The sequence below is a fragment of the Argentina anserina genome, chromosome 7, assembly GCF_933775445.1.
Source record: "Argentina anserina chromosome 7, drPotAnse1.1, whole genome shotgun sequence".
Classification (NCBI taxonomy): domain Eukaryota; kingdom Viridiplantae; phylum Streptophyta; class Magnoliopsida; order Rosales; family Rosaceae; genus Argentina; species Argentina anserina.
In genome coordinates this window covers 9,067,494-9,081,678 of record NC_065878.1, presented here as the reverse complement: position 1 = coordinate 9,081,678, position 14,185 = coordinate 9,067,494, and the positions used below count along the sequence as shown (strand labels likewise).

Below are 14,185 nucleotides of genomic sequence, written 5' to 3'. Positions count from 1 at the left end.
AATTTTCACAGCTCCATGAGGAAAAACTTGGTCAAATAGAAAGCAATCTTTGACTTTCCTAGTGAAACTAGGAGAAAATTTGAGTCAGCATGCTTGCAACTTTCGGATATGTTCATGACTTTCTATGTGATATGGATTCAGAATTGTTAAAGAGGAATTGCTCCGAACTTAGAGCACCATCAACTATATTGAATTGCTCAGAACTTATGCTTGCAACCTCATGGGCGGGCTGATCTCCACAGGGTAAGCGAGGATGACGATCACCCTTACTATTGTGTCCTTGCAAGTTCACTCGATATTTCTGGAGCTAAGAGTCCGTTAAGAGTTTTTAGAAGAAGTTAATTCGTATTGTGTGTTCTTCCTTGCATTTGTTTTCTTCTTGTAGTTGTTTTAGTATTTCCAATGTATAAGATAGCCTCACCATTTGTTATTGTATCTATTTATTGGGTTGTCATTCTTTGTAAATTTGGGCCGGTGACACTTTCACCACATTCCATTGTAAAAGTTCGAGTTAATTAATTCATGGAAAAGATTTTGAGATGTTCATTTCTGTTTGTAAAAGAAAAAGTTTGTTCAAAATTTTTTCTATTGCAGTTTTCTCTCAAGTTAGTGAGTGTTCAGAGTAAAACTTATTCTCTCTATCTGCTTGCTAATCTCCTTTTTAACCCAACTGTACTGGCCACATCCCTTTCCGGGATGTGACATAATCATCCCTTTGCTTATTTGTGAGGGTAAGATAATCAAATAACGGATTTGTCAATTCTTAAGTTGGTGGCTCTCTAGATTACTGGTTTGATAATAGCAATGATGAACCATAGGAGTAGCTCAACTGGTGTAAATGTTAGGAATTATAACTGAAACTAAAGCTATAAAGAAACAGCCTCTCGATTAAAAACTAGGAGCAACTCAATCAATATGCTTATTAAAAAAAAACAAATCAGTTGAATTACTAGAAATCAGAAAACCAAATCTATATGTCAAAAAGGGTTTACACTTGCATTATAAAAAGGACATAGCAAATACTTGATCCTTGAACATAATTATACATTTTCAACCAATCAGCCCAAAGATACATGAAAATGTTCGTCTTGTTCTCCATGCATATATCCCGTGCAGAATTTTCAAGATAGCAACTACCATGTTATATTTCACTTTACAAAACATGCATATGCGCAAGTGCTCAATTTTTCTTATCCAATTGACCTTCCTCATTGTCATCATCATATGCCTTCGTTCTCGTCTTTGGAGCCCAACCACTAACGACACTGGAATGTATCCGGTCAATGAATATTGCTCTCTTGAAGTTAGATCCCATCTTCATCAAGTCATTGCATTACACAGAAAAAGAATTAAAATCGTCAGGTTAAACTAAATTGAAAGTGTATGCTAAGAACCTTGGAAGGAAAAACAAGGTAAATCATATAGTCGTGAACTCAACAAACCTGTGTGACAATGGCATAAAGTGGTAGAGTGCTGTAACTACAAAGGAACTGAATGATCAACCTAAAGTGAAATAACATATATGAAACAGAAAGAGAAATTAGTCATAAATTAAGCATAGTCTAATTTTGAAACAAGATATATAACTCTTACGTACGTACCCTATAACAATTGTAAGGAAAATGTATCGTTTTCTTCCCATTATGCAAGTGTCAAGACCATATTGTAACTGATAAAATAACAACATACCACAGTCCATAATAAATATGCCAATCGAAAGCATTTTGGAAAGAATGAAATGGATCAAGAGCAGAATAAATTTGGGTCGACTAAACCAAAATGTTCGTGTGATGGTTTAGCTATCAAATCCCCTTATACTGCAATATGTTTCTCAGCAACCTCGTGAGCCAACTGGAGGATTATATGTTGCAGCTTTGTTCCTACAGCAAGTAGAAGCTGTAGAAGCAAATTATTGTACATATAAAAATTAGGTTAGTAATTAAGGTATATACACACACACTATAGTAAAGCGAAAATGGGTTGCTCAGAATAACTGACCAACAAGGATAATAACATTTATATATTAAAAAACTTTGCATAACAACTAACCAACATGGATTATAACAGAAATTCAAAATTATTTTAATTTTTATATATGAAAAAAATGTGGTAGCTGTATGAAAATCTTTCTCACTACCTTAGATTTCTCTACACACACGCATAATGGATGGTGGTTGCTAGTGTGTGTGGTATATATAAAGGTGGATTAGCAGGTGCAGACGGCCTGGCTGTCCCATTTGTGCTGGCCGGAGCTCTTTTGGTGACCCACGGCGGATGAAATTGTGAAATCACCGGAATCTGCCTAGAAACTTGAACTTTGTAGATTCCAGCAGCCGTTGGTCGCTGATAGAGTTATGGCCGACACAAATGGGACATTCGGGAGGTGGGGAATGTTGTTGTTGTGGTCTGGCCCGCCGTTACGACCAGAAATGCCTAATTTGCATGGTGCGGATGTCCGCATGAAAAACGGCATGTATATATATATATATATATATATATTAGACTCGTTCTCGTGTGATGCACATGTTTTCATCGAACGGGTTTACATAATTTTATTTTGAGTATTTTATTAAAAAGTAAATTTTTATGTAATTTTGTTTACTGTAAGGATGGTTTTGACAAATCACAATGATCAAGCATTTATGTTTTTATGTAATTGTCTTTCTGCTTATGTGTGAGGTAAGATTACAAAGGAGCAAATTTGGAAGTTCATATTTTGGCGACTTTCTTGGGTACTGGCTTTATAGTAGTGTGTGTGTGTAGGAGGATTATCAGGTGCGGACGTCCTGATTTCGGCAACGGCAGGCCGCAATGACGGGGTGAACAACAACAGCCATACTTCCCACCTCCCGGCGATCCCGTCTGTGCTGACCGAGCTCCATCAGTGACCTACGGTGGCCAGAATGGCGAAATCGCCAGAATCTACCCAGAAACTTAAATTTTGCAAATTCCAGCCACTGTGGGTTTCCGATGAAGCTTCGGCCAGCACAGAATGGACCGCCGGGAGGTGGGAAGTATGGTTGTCATTGTTCGCCCCGTCATTACGGCTTGCCGTCGCTGAAAAAGGCGAATCCGCACGGTGCGAACGTCCGCACCGGGAACGACCTATATATATATATATATATATATATATATATAAACAAGTAAATCAAAGTACTTGTGTCTGCAGTCAAATATATATTATCATAATTACCTTGTGGCAGCATATTAGAATTAACTTTTACGTAACCTCATTCACATATGTGAATTAGGCTAACCTATGTGTATTCAATATCTAATGAAAATTAAAATTAATCGAATTATATACTTACTTTGCATATACTGCAAGCTTTACAGGTCGTAGTACAAGCAAACAGTTTCCACATCGATTATGATAGCTTTCTCAAATAGAAAGAGGTTTTAATGGCAATTAGCATGATCCTCAAATATATATCAGTTTTAAGTTTAAATACGTTAGTTTGATCAGTAAAATTCTAAGTGACCTATAAACTCAATTATAATGTGTGGAATATAAAATAATATTTAGAATTAGTGCAAGCATACGAAATTAAGTTATATGGTAATTGCAATATAAAGTAGATATGAACTTAAGGGAGAATGAACATTTCAACAAAAACTTTTAAAATCTTATCCATTTCAATTTCCTATTACCTATTTCTGTTTAACGTGAGTTATATAATATAATTTAGGGATGTAAATCATGTAGTTAGTACTTATTTATTCTGTATATGGTAGTACATAGTACGTAGGGTTGTAATACAATGTATTTTCTATATGTAGCCTCCAGTGTTAGATGAATAGATATCATAAAAGTTATTAAATCGTGTCATATTTGAGTATTTCAATGTTTACAACTACAATTACCTTACTACCTTTATTACATATCACCCCCTTTCTCTCACTTCTTCTATCCAGATCTTCTCTCTCTACCGCCAAAAACAAAACAAAAGATCTTCTCTCTCTCTCTTCTCGACAATGTTGGTGGCCACGATGACACCGCCTCGGCAAAGATGACAACGTTCACCGACGACACCCTCTCTTTCTCTCCCAACATCACGCCATCATCATCGGCAACTCCTCTTTCATCGTCATGGCCATCTTCCTTATCGTCGATTGTCGAGTTGCAATGAGAGTTACTTTGTGGGTTTTGATTTCAGTGTCTTGATAAGGTGCAATTGTACATCCTATTTGAAAGGTCTCCCAATGATAACAATGTAGGTATGTGCGAATTGGAGATTTTAGTTGATAGAGATGATGAGATATTCACTAAGTCAGTTGAAACTAGGTATGTGATGATTTTCACTATATTTATGGGGGTCAGTAACGATTACTAACATGATTATTGGGGTCAGTAATGATTATTAAGGGTGAATAACGTGATTCTTGGAGTCAGTTGTATCACTAACATGATTACTCGGGGTCAGTAACGTAATTATTGGGGTCAGTTATATCACTAACATGATTACTGGGGGTCAGTAATGTGATTTCTGGGGGTCAGTTATGTGATTTCTAGGGGTCAGTAATTTATTATTGAGTTATTGGGGGTTAGAAATTTATTGCCAATAGTATCAGTGATCGGATTTGCAATTCCGATGTCGAGTGACCAGATTTCCTCTTCTGACCATTGGTTATTTGAAATTTATTATGAGTTACTGGAGGTCAGTAATTTATTCCAGTGACCGTTGGCTGGACTCTGGTGGCCGTCAAAGTCTCTCTATTTAATAGGTGTGAGGGTAAAATGGTCTTAAAATGTATATATTTAGTGGAAATGTATTGATTTGGGCAAATTATTAGTAACCTTGTGTTGAAATGGGTAAATTTTAAAATGTATCATTGAAATGGGCAAAAAATGGGCCAAATTAGTACTAAATGGACGTTTTCTATAGATCAATATGTACTCACAAAGAAAGGAATACGGCTGAATGCGGGCTCAGCCCGGGCTTTTTTTTTCAGGGCCCGAGCCCGCCCAGTTGTAGTATGACGGGCCGGGTTTTGTTCTTAAAAAATCAGGGCCCGAGTAAAACCCGGACCGGTATCATCCGGGCCGAGCCCGCCCGGTTTTCCGGGCCTAACTCTATTTTTGGCTGGTTGGTGGCGAATCGTCAGTGCGAGGCGACGACAATAGGAATCATGGGATTGGAATTAGTTAAGTTTAGGGTTATTTGGTTATGTTCCAGTGTCATTGTATCTATTATATAAGTTTAGTATCACTTACGAAAGCCAATTACATAATAACACCTAATTTCCCGGGTTTCGGGGTTTTTTTGTTTAAAAATTTGAAGGCCCGGGACCGGCCCGGACATAACAAAGCCTGACTTGTTTATCATATGACAACATATGAGCCCGGAAAAAAACCCCGGCCCGCCCGGACGGGCCCGTCGGTCCGGTCTGAATTTTTTTTCTTCTTCGGGTTTTTTGCCCAGCCCTAGGAAGGAATTAACGATAGCCAGAAATATGCATGAATTCCTGCATAGGAGGGACACAATATCATTAGTGGATAACGAACAATACAAAAACCATGCAAGAAGTTCTACCCATATCAACAAAACTATGTGAAAATGTAAGAAAACAAATTTGATGAAAGATAAAGCATATTACACAGACCAGACATGCATATTCCTATTTAATACAGAAAAGTATACTGTATATTATTTGAGATCAATTTTTATATAAACAATAATCATGCATACCATCAACATTGATAAGCAGAAAGAAAACCGCAGATATCCATAGATACCAACTGCAACAAATGCAACCATGTGATCTAGGCCTCATCATTTAGCCCACGGATCCGAAAAACTCGCAGAGACCCGCAAGTTCAATGGGCTTTTACCCGACCCGACCCGCGAGAAAGCAGCCAAAACCCGCTTTCGTGGGTAGGGGGCCGAGCTTAGATTAGAGGGGTGAAACCCGACCCAGCCCGTGGGCCCAAACCGCCAAAATCCCGCAAGACCCGGCCCGTAAAAGCCCGCCCAATAATAAAATATTATACATACATATTTTATTAGATTTAGAATAAAACTATCGCATTATAAGCAATTATATGAAGGAAATTTCTCGGGATCAATCAACACGAGCCAATATGATTGATATATATATTTAGTGACCCTGTTAAAATATCATCCAATTCGGACCTCGTCTGACCGTCGAAATTTCCGATAAACAAAAAACAACACTAATATGTCATAAAGGAATACCCATTACTAAAATACAAAAACCGAAACCGTTTGCATATCTGAAATCACCTAATTTTTGTCACTGATTATGTGCGGTCACATCAAAGAAACCCATTTGGCAAAGCCCCGGTCAATGGGGATTTTAATCTGTCAAAACGCCACCTTTTTAGTTGACCGTATGGACGAACGGTTAAAGCATGTCCAAAACTGACGAAATTTTTACGGGTTTCCTAAATATATATATTGATTACATCTGCTGGTGTCGATCAACCATATTTTGAATTGGAGTTGGCGATCGCCTAAGTGTCCGCTAATGTATCATAACTTTTTATATTAGGTTTATAATAAAACTATCGCATTATGAAGCAACTATATAAAAGAAATTTCTCGGGATCGATCGACACCACCTGATGTGATTGGTATAAATAGTGACTCTGTAAAAATTTCATCCAATTCGGACCTTGTTTGACCGTCGGAATTTCTGGTAAACCGAAAACACCCCCAATATGCTCTAAGAGATGACCCATTACAAAGATGCGAACGCCAAAACCCGTTTGCATATCTGAAATCACCTAATTTTTGTAATCTATCGTGCGCGGTCACACTAAGGAAACTCATTTAGTAAAGCCCCGGTCAATGGGGTTTCAATATGTCAAAACGCTTCTTTTTTGTTGACCGTAGGTACGAACGGTCAAAGCATGTCCAAAACAGACGAAATTTTTAGGGGTCCCTAAATATATATACTGATGACATCTGCTTGTGTCGATTGACCATATTTCAAACTGGAGTTGGCGATCACCTAAGTGTCCACTAATGTATCATAACATTTTATATTAGGTTTAGAATAAAACTATCGCATTATGAAGCGACTATATGAAATAAACTTCTCATGATCGATCAACACCAGCCGATGTGATTTATTTGTATATTTAGTGACCTTGTAAAAGTTTCATCAAATTTGGACATCGTTTGACCGTCGGAATTTTCGGTAAATCGAAAACACCACTAATATGCCCTAAGAGAGGACTTCATACAAATATTCGAATGCCGAAAGCCGTTTGCATATCTGAAATCACTTAATTTTTGTTACCTATCATGGGCAGTCGCACTGAAGAAACTCATTTGGCAAATTCCCGATAAATGGGGTTTCAATATGTCAAAACGCCTTTTTTTTAGTTGACCGTTGGTACGAATAGATAAACAATGTCCAAAACGGAAGAAATTTTTACGGGTTCCGTAAATATATATACCGATCACATCTACTCGTGTCGATCGACCATATTTGGAACTGAAGTTGTCGATCACCGAAGTGTCCACTAATGTATCATAACCTTTATATTAGGTTTATAATAAAACTATCGCATTATGAAGTGACTATATGAAGGAAACTTCTCGGAATCGATCGATACCATCCGATGTGATCGGTATATATATTTAGTGACCATTTTAAAATTTCATCCAATTCGGACCTCGTTTGACCGTAAGAATTTCTAGTAAACCAAAAACAACACTAATATACCATAAGGGGAGACCCATTACCAAGATACGAATGCGAAAAGTTGTTTACATATTTTAAATCACCTAATTTTTGTCACCTATTGTGCATGGTCGCAACGAGGAAACCCATTTAGCATAGCCCTGGTCAATGAGATTTTCTTATGTCAAAACGCCTCTTTTTTTGTTGACCGTAGGTACCGACGGTCAAACCATGTTCAAAACAGATGAAATTTTTACACGGTCCCTAAATATATATATCGATCACATCTACTGATGTCGATTGACAATATTTCGAAACAAGAATTTATTTGTGACTTTTTTTAGAATATTTTCTAATAATTCTTTTATTATTTCAAACCCTTAAATTAGAGTCTTATATTTTTTTTCTAATACAAGCCCGCAAGGCTCGTCCCGTAAAAGCCTGCAAAAGCCAGTAAGACCCGCTTTATGTGGGTGGACTTAGATATTCATATTTGTGAAAATATTCAGCCAGACCATGTCCGTCAATTATTTAAATTTACTCAGGGCCGGGCCCATCTCGTTGACGAGTCCTAATGTGATCAACTAAAAAATCAAAATTTTATAAGTAAGGACATTGAAATTTAGGTGAATCAGCCTTATGATTTAGAGTTTGGAGTCTTTAACCGCTAAACCTAAACTCTATATAGAAGCAACATGAAATTTGAATTGGATAAATATTTCACAGATGACTTGCCTGATACCAACAACTTTCTTAAAATCATCTTCAAGGGTATGCACCATGTAATTATGAAAATCAAATTCGGGGTTACTCTTGCACTGAGTCTGAGCCAGAATAAGATATCAACAAGTAGAAGAGACAATTGAGAGGGAGTGATAACCAAATGCAAATGGAGGAAGCTTTAATTTTATGAAACATATTACCGAGATGAATCCTAGACGCAAAGTCAAATAATCTGATTTGGTTACTGATCCATAGAATTGGTTCTTAAAAGAATGCTGAGTATACACAAATTGAAAACCAAAGCATTAGTACATATAATAGTTCATTCAACATTGAAAAATGAACAAAAGAAAATATTGACTAACTTCATTAGAAAATACCTCTCAAAGTATCCAAATGTACATAAGTATCTCAGAACAAGACGTCACATAGTTATATTTTCGTGAAGTTTCTTTAATTAACAATGCTTATAGATTTTTTACAGTATAGTATAGTAACTTACTATCCAACCCTTGATGCGAACATTTTGACCGATACCCAAATAATGATCCTTGACAAAATCATGATCTTGAACATTGGTAACCTTCGCTTGACCTACACCAACTCAATTCATGAATTTCTAATGATATACATACAGACTTATCTGAAGATAAATGTGCTCTCTATATGAATTCTAATCAAAATTAATGACTTATTTGAAATTTTGAATTCCTAAATAGTACGTGCGCCCGGCCCTCCCGATGATTTTCATGGTCATTTTTTTTTATTTCTTATTGGGACATTGTTGGTGCTTGTGTAATTGAGGCGAGGCAGTTCAGTTTTTTTTTTTCCAAAAAAGTTCGCTACAACGTTCTCACAACTCTAGCATGATTATTCTTATTCGGAAGGTGGACCTTGCCGACTCTATTAAGTAATTCTGGCTTATTGCATTAGCATATTTTGTATTTAAAATTATCCCGAAGATTATCTCTATTTGTCTTGCTTCCTTTGCCTCACGGATTATTTCTCCGCAACAACATTCTTTTATACCCGGGCGGTACATAGTTGACACGTTGATTGCATCATGACTACTTTAGAGTGTATTAATCTATTCGACTCCAAGTATTATGGTGCAAAATGTTGCAATTAAGATGGATATTGCCAAAGCCCCCCTAACACACTTTCGTGAGGCTTCATCTTCAACATTTTTAGATTTTCACCCTAAGTTCGTGAACTGTGTTAGATTTTTAGATTTTCTCCACAGGTGGCATCAGCTCCTTCCCATGTTTAATTTACGGATGATGTGATAGTATTTTGTCGAGAGAATAAGTGTAGTTTGAAAGTACTTATGAACTACGAAGCACAAAAGCTTCACTAGATCTCTGGTTTCCGCTCCGGAATCGGAATCGGAAGCGGAAGCGCGCGGATGCGCACAAAAGCGGGTTGGAAGCGCGATTCCAGAAAAGTTGTTTTTGGGAGCGCATCAGAAGCGCACGTTTCCAATTTGGAATCGTGTTATCGCAATTAAAGAGGATGCGTGAGGATAGTTTAGTAATTATTTCTCACTTAATTTTCAAACCCTACAATTCAATCACAGAAGTGAGAGAACTCATCTTTCTCACTTTCTCATGACGCCTCCCTTAGTCCCAAAGTCCGAATAGTCGAATAGGATCCAATTTTCCCAAATCCTAACAATTATCCACCAAAATCAAAAAACAATCTGTCATCACTCTTGAAGAATTTTTTTTCTGAAGGTATGCTACTCATTCTTTTTAGTTCTTAAACTCGCATAATGTTGTTTTCTGTGCAGTTTCTGCTTAGAATGATCTACAAACTTCAATACTAAAGCGATTGTGCTGATGTTTTTACATGTTTTAGAAGAGACAAGGGCGAACAGGTTTGTTGAACAATGTTTTTCGATTACAGACTCTGATCAAAGTATTTCGAGGCTTGCAATCTGACTGACGTGCACAAGACTGAGGTACTAGTGATGTTTTTGGTTTGTTTTCTAATGATGTTTAAATGTTTAAGTACTAATTAGATACTGATAAAGATGAAATGTGGACTTAGTTATGTTGTAAGAAAACAATAGATTATCCAATTTAAGATGGCTTCCCCCAAAATAAGCTTTATGGGCAGTTTAAGATGAAATTGTTTCTCTTTCGAGTTCTTAAATTCGCATAATATTTTTTTCTGGGCAGTTTCTGCTTAGAATGATCTACAAACTTCAATACTTATGCGATTGTGCTGATTATTTTACATATTTTAGAAGAGACAAGGGCGAACAAGTTTTATGAACAATATGTTTCGATTAGAGACTCCGAGCAAGGTGTTTTGAGGCGTGCGATCTGAGTGACGTGCACAAGACTGAGGTACTAGTGATGTTTTTGGTCTGTTTTCTAGTGATGTTTAACTATTTAAGTACTAATTAGGTACTGATAAAGATGAAATGTGGGTTGAGTTAAGTTGTAAGAAAGCAATAGATTACCCAGTTTAACATGGCTTCCCCAAAAATAAGCTTTCTGGGCAGTTTAAGATGAAATTATTTCTCTTTCTAGTTCTTAAACTCGCATAATGTTATTTTGTGGGCAGTTTTCTGATTAGAATGATATACAAACAATACTGATGCGATTGTGCTGATTGTTTTACATGTTTTAGAAAAGACAAGGGCGAACAAGTTTGCTGAACAATGTGTTTCGATTAGAGACTCCGATCAAGGTTTTTTGAAGCTTGTAATCTGAGTGACCTGCACAAGCCTGAGGTACTAGTGATGTTTTTGGTATGTTTTCTAGTGATGTTTAACTGTTTAAGTACTAATTAGGTACTTATAAAGATGAAATGTGGGTTTCGTTATGTTGTAAGAAAACAATAGATTACCCAATTTAAGATGGCTTCCCCTAAAATAAGCTTTCTGGGCAGTTTAAGATGAAATTGTTTCTCTTTCGAGTTCTTAAATTCGCATAACATTTTTTTCTGGGCAGTTTCTGCTTAGAATGATCTACAAACTTCAATACTTATGCGATTGTGCTGATTATTTTACATATTTTAGAAGAGACAAGGGCGAACAAGTTTGCTGAACAATGTGTTTCGATTAGAGACTCCGATCAAGGTGTTTTGAGGCTTGCAATCTGAGTGACGTGCACAAGACTGAGGTACTAGTGATGTTTTTGGTCTGTTTTCTAGTGATGTTTAACTGTTTAAGTACTAATCAGGTACTTATAAAGATGAAATGTGGGTTTCATTACGTTGTAAGAAAATAATAGATTACACACTTTAAGATGGCTTCCCCCAAAATAACCTTTATGGGCAGTTTAAGATGAAATTGTTTCTCTTTCTAGTTCTTAAACTCGCATAATGTTGTTTTCTGGGCCGTTTCTGATTAGAATGATATACAAACAATACTGATGCGATTGTGCTGATTGTTTTACATGTTTTAGAAGAGACAAGGGCGAACAAGTTTGCTGAACAATGTGTTTTGATTAGAGACTCCGATCAAGGTGTTTTGAAGCTTGCAATCTGAGTGACCTGCACAAGCCTGAGGTACTAGTGATGTTTTTGGTCTGTTTTCTAGTGATGTTTAACTGTTTAAGTACTAATTAGGTACTTATAAAGATGAAATGTGGGTTTCGTTATGTTGTAAGAAAACAATAGATTACCCAATTTAAGATGGCTTCCCCCAAAATAAGCTTTCTGAACAGTTTTAAGATGAAATTGTTTCTCTTTCGAGTTCTTAAATTCGCAATAATATTTTTTTCTGGGCAGTTTCTGCTTAGAATGATCTACAAACTTCAATACTTATGCGATTGTGCTGATTATTTTACATATTTTAGAAGAGACAAGGGCGAACAAGTTTGTTGAACAATGTGTTTCGATTAGAGACTCCGATCAAGGTGTTTTGAGGCTTGCAATCTGAGTGACGTGCACAAGACTGAGGTACTAGTGATGTTTTTGGTCTGTTTTCTAGTGATGTTTAACTGTTTAAGTACTAATTAGGTACTGATAAAGATGAAATGTGGGGTCAGTTAAGTTGTAAGAAAGTAATAGATTACCCAATTTAACATGGTTTCCCCCAAAATAAGCTTTCTGGGCAGTTTAAGATAAAATAATTTCTCTTTCTAGTTCTTAAACTCGCATAATGTTGTTTTCTGGGCAGTTTCTGATTAGAATGATATACAAACAATACTGATGCGATTGTGCTGATTGTTTTACATGTTTTAGAAGAGACAAGGGCGAACAAGTTTGCTGAACAATGTGTTTCGATTAGAGACTCCGATCAAGGTGTTTTGAGGCTTGCAATCTGAGTGACATGCACAAGACCGAGGTACTAGTGATGTTTTTGGTCTGTTTTCTAGTGATGTTTAACTGTTTAAGTACTAATTAGGTACTTATAAAGATGAAATGTGGGTTTCGTTATGTTGTAAGAAACCAATAGATTACCGACTTTAAGATGGCTTCCCCCAAAATAAGCTTTATGGGCAGTTTAAGATGAAATTGTTTCTCTTTCTAGTTCTTAAACTGGCATAATATTGTTTTCTGGGCAGTTTCTGCTTAGAATGATCTACAAACTTCAATACTAATGTGATTGTGCTGATTGTTTTACATGTTTTAGAAGAGACAAGGGCGAACAAGTTTGCCATTGTCTATATTTTTCGATTAGAGACTTCGATCAAGGTGTTTTGAGGCTTTCAATCTGAGTGACATGCACAAGACTGAGGTACTAGTGATGTTTTTGGTCTGTTTTCTAGTGATGTTTAACTGTTTAAGTACTAATTAGGTACTTATAAAGATGAAATGTGGGTTTCGTTACGTTGTAAGAAAACAATAGATTACCCACTTTAAGATGGCTTCCCCCAAAATAAGCTTTATGGGCAGTTTAAGATGAAATTGTTTCTCTTTCTAGTTCTTAAACTCGCATAATATTGTTTTCTTGGCAGTTTCTGCTTAGAATGATCTACAAACTTCAATACTAATGTGATTGTGCTGATTGTTTTACATGTTTTAGAAGAGACAAGGGCGAACAAGTTTGCCATTGTCTATATTTTTCGATGAGAGACTTCGATCAAGGTGTTTTGAGGCTTTCAATCTGAGTGACGTGCACAAGACTGAGGTACTAGTGATGTTTTTGGTCTGTTTTCTAGTGATGTTTAACTGTTTAAGTACTAATTAGGTACTGATAAAGATGAAATGTGGGTTTAGTTAAGTTGTAAGAAAGCAATAGATTACCCAGTTTAACATGGCTTCCCCCAAAATAACCTTTATGGGCAGTTTAAGATGAAATTATTTCTATTTCTAGTTCTTAAATTCGCATAATGTTGTTTTCTAGACAGTTTCTGATTAGAATGATCTACAAACAGTACTGATGCGATTGTGCAGATTGTTTTACATGTTTTAGAGGAGACAAGGGCGAACAAGTTTGCTGAACAATGTGTTTCAATTAGAGACTCCGATCAAGGTGTTTTGAGGCTTGCAACCTGAGTAACGTGCACAAGACTGAGGTACTAGTGATGTTTAACTGTTTAAGTACTAATTAGGTACTGATAAAGATGAAATGTGTGTTTAATTATGTTGTAAGAAAACAATAAATTCGCATAATATTGTTTTCTGGGCAGTTTCTGCTTAGAATGATCTACAAACTTCAATACTAATGTGATTATGCTGATTGTTTTACATGTTTTAGAAGAGACAAGGGCAAACAAGTTTGCTAAACAATATTTTTCGATTAGAGACTCCGATCAAGGTGTTTTGAGGCTTGCAATTTGAGTGGCGTGCACAAGACTGAGGTACTAGTGATGTTTTTGGTCTGTTTTCTAGTGATGTTTAAGTACTAATT

The 14,185-nt window shown here is 36.3% G+C and overlaps 1 pseudogene; it reads right to left on the bottom strand.

Annotated features, from left to right (window-relative positions):
- Nucleotides 1-1,180: 1,180 nt before the first annotated feature.
- LOC126803532 (MLO-like protein 1) lies at nt 1,181-9,418 on the bottom strand (annotated as a pseudogene).
- Nucleotides 9,419-14,185: the final 4,767 nt, after the last annotated feature.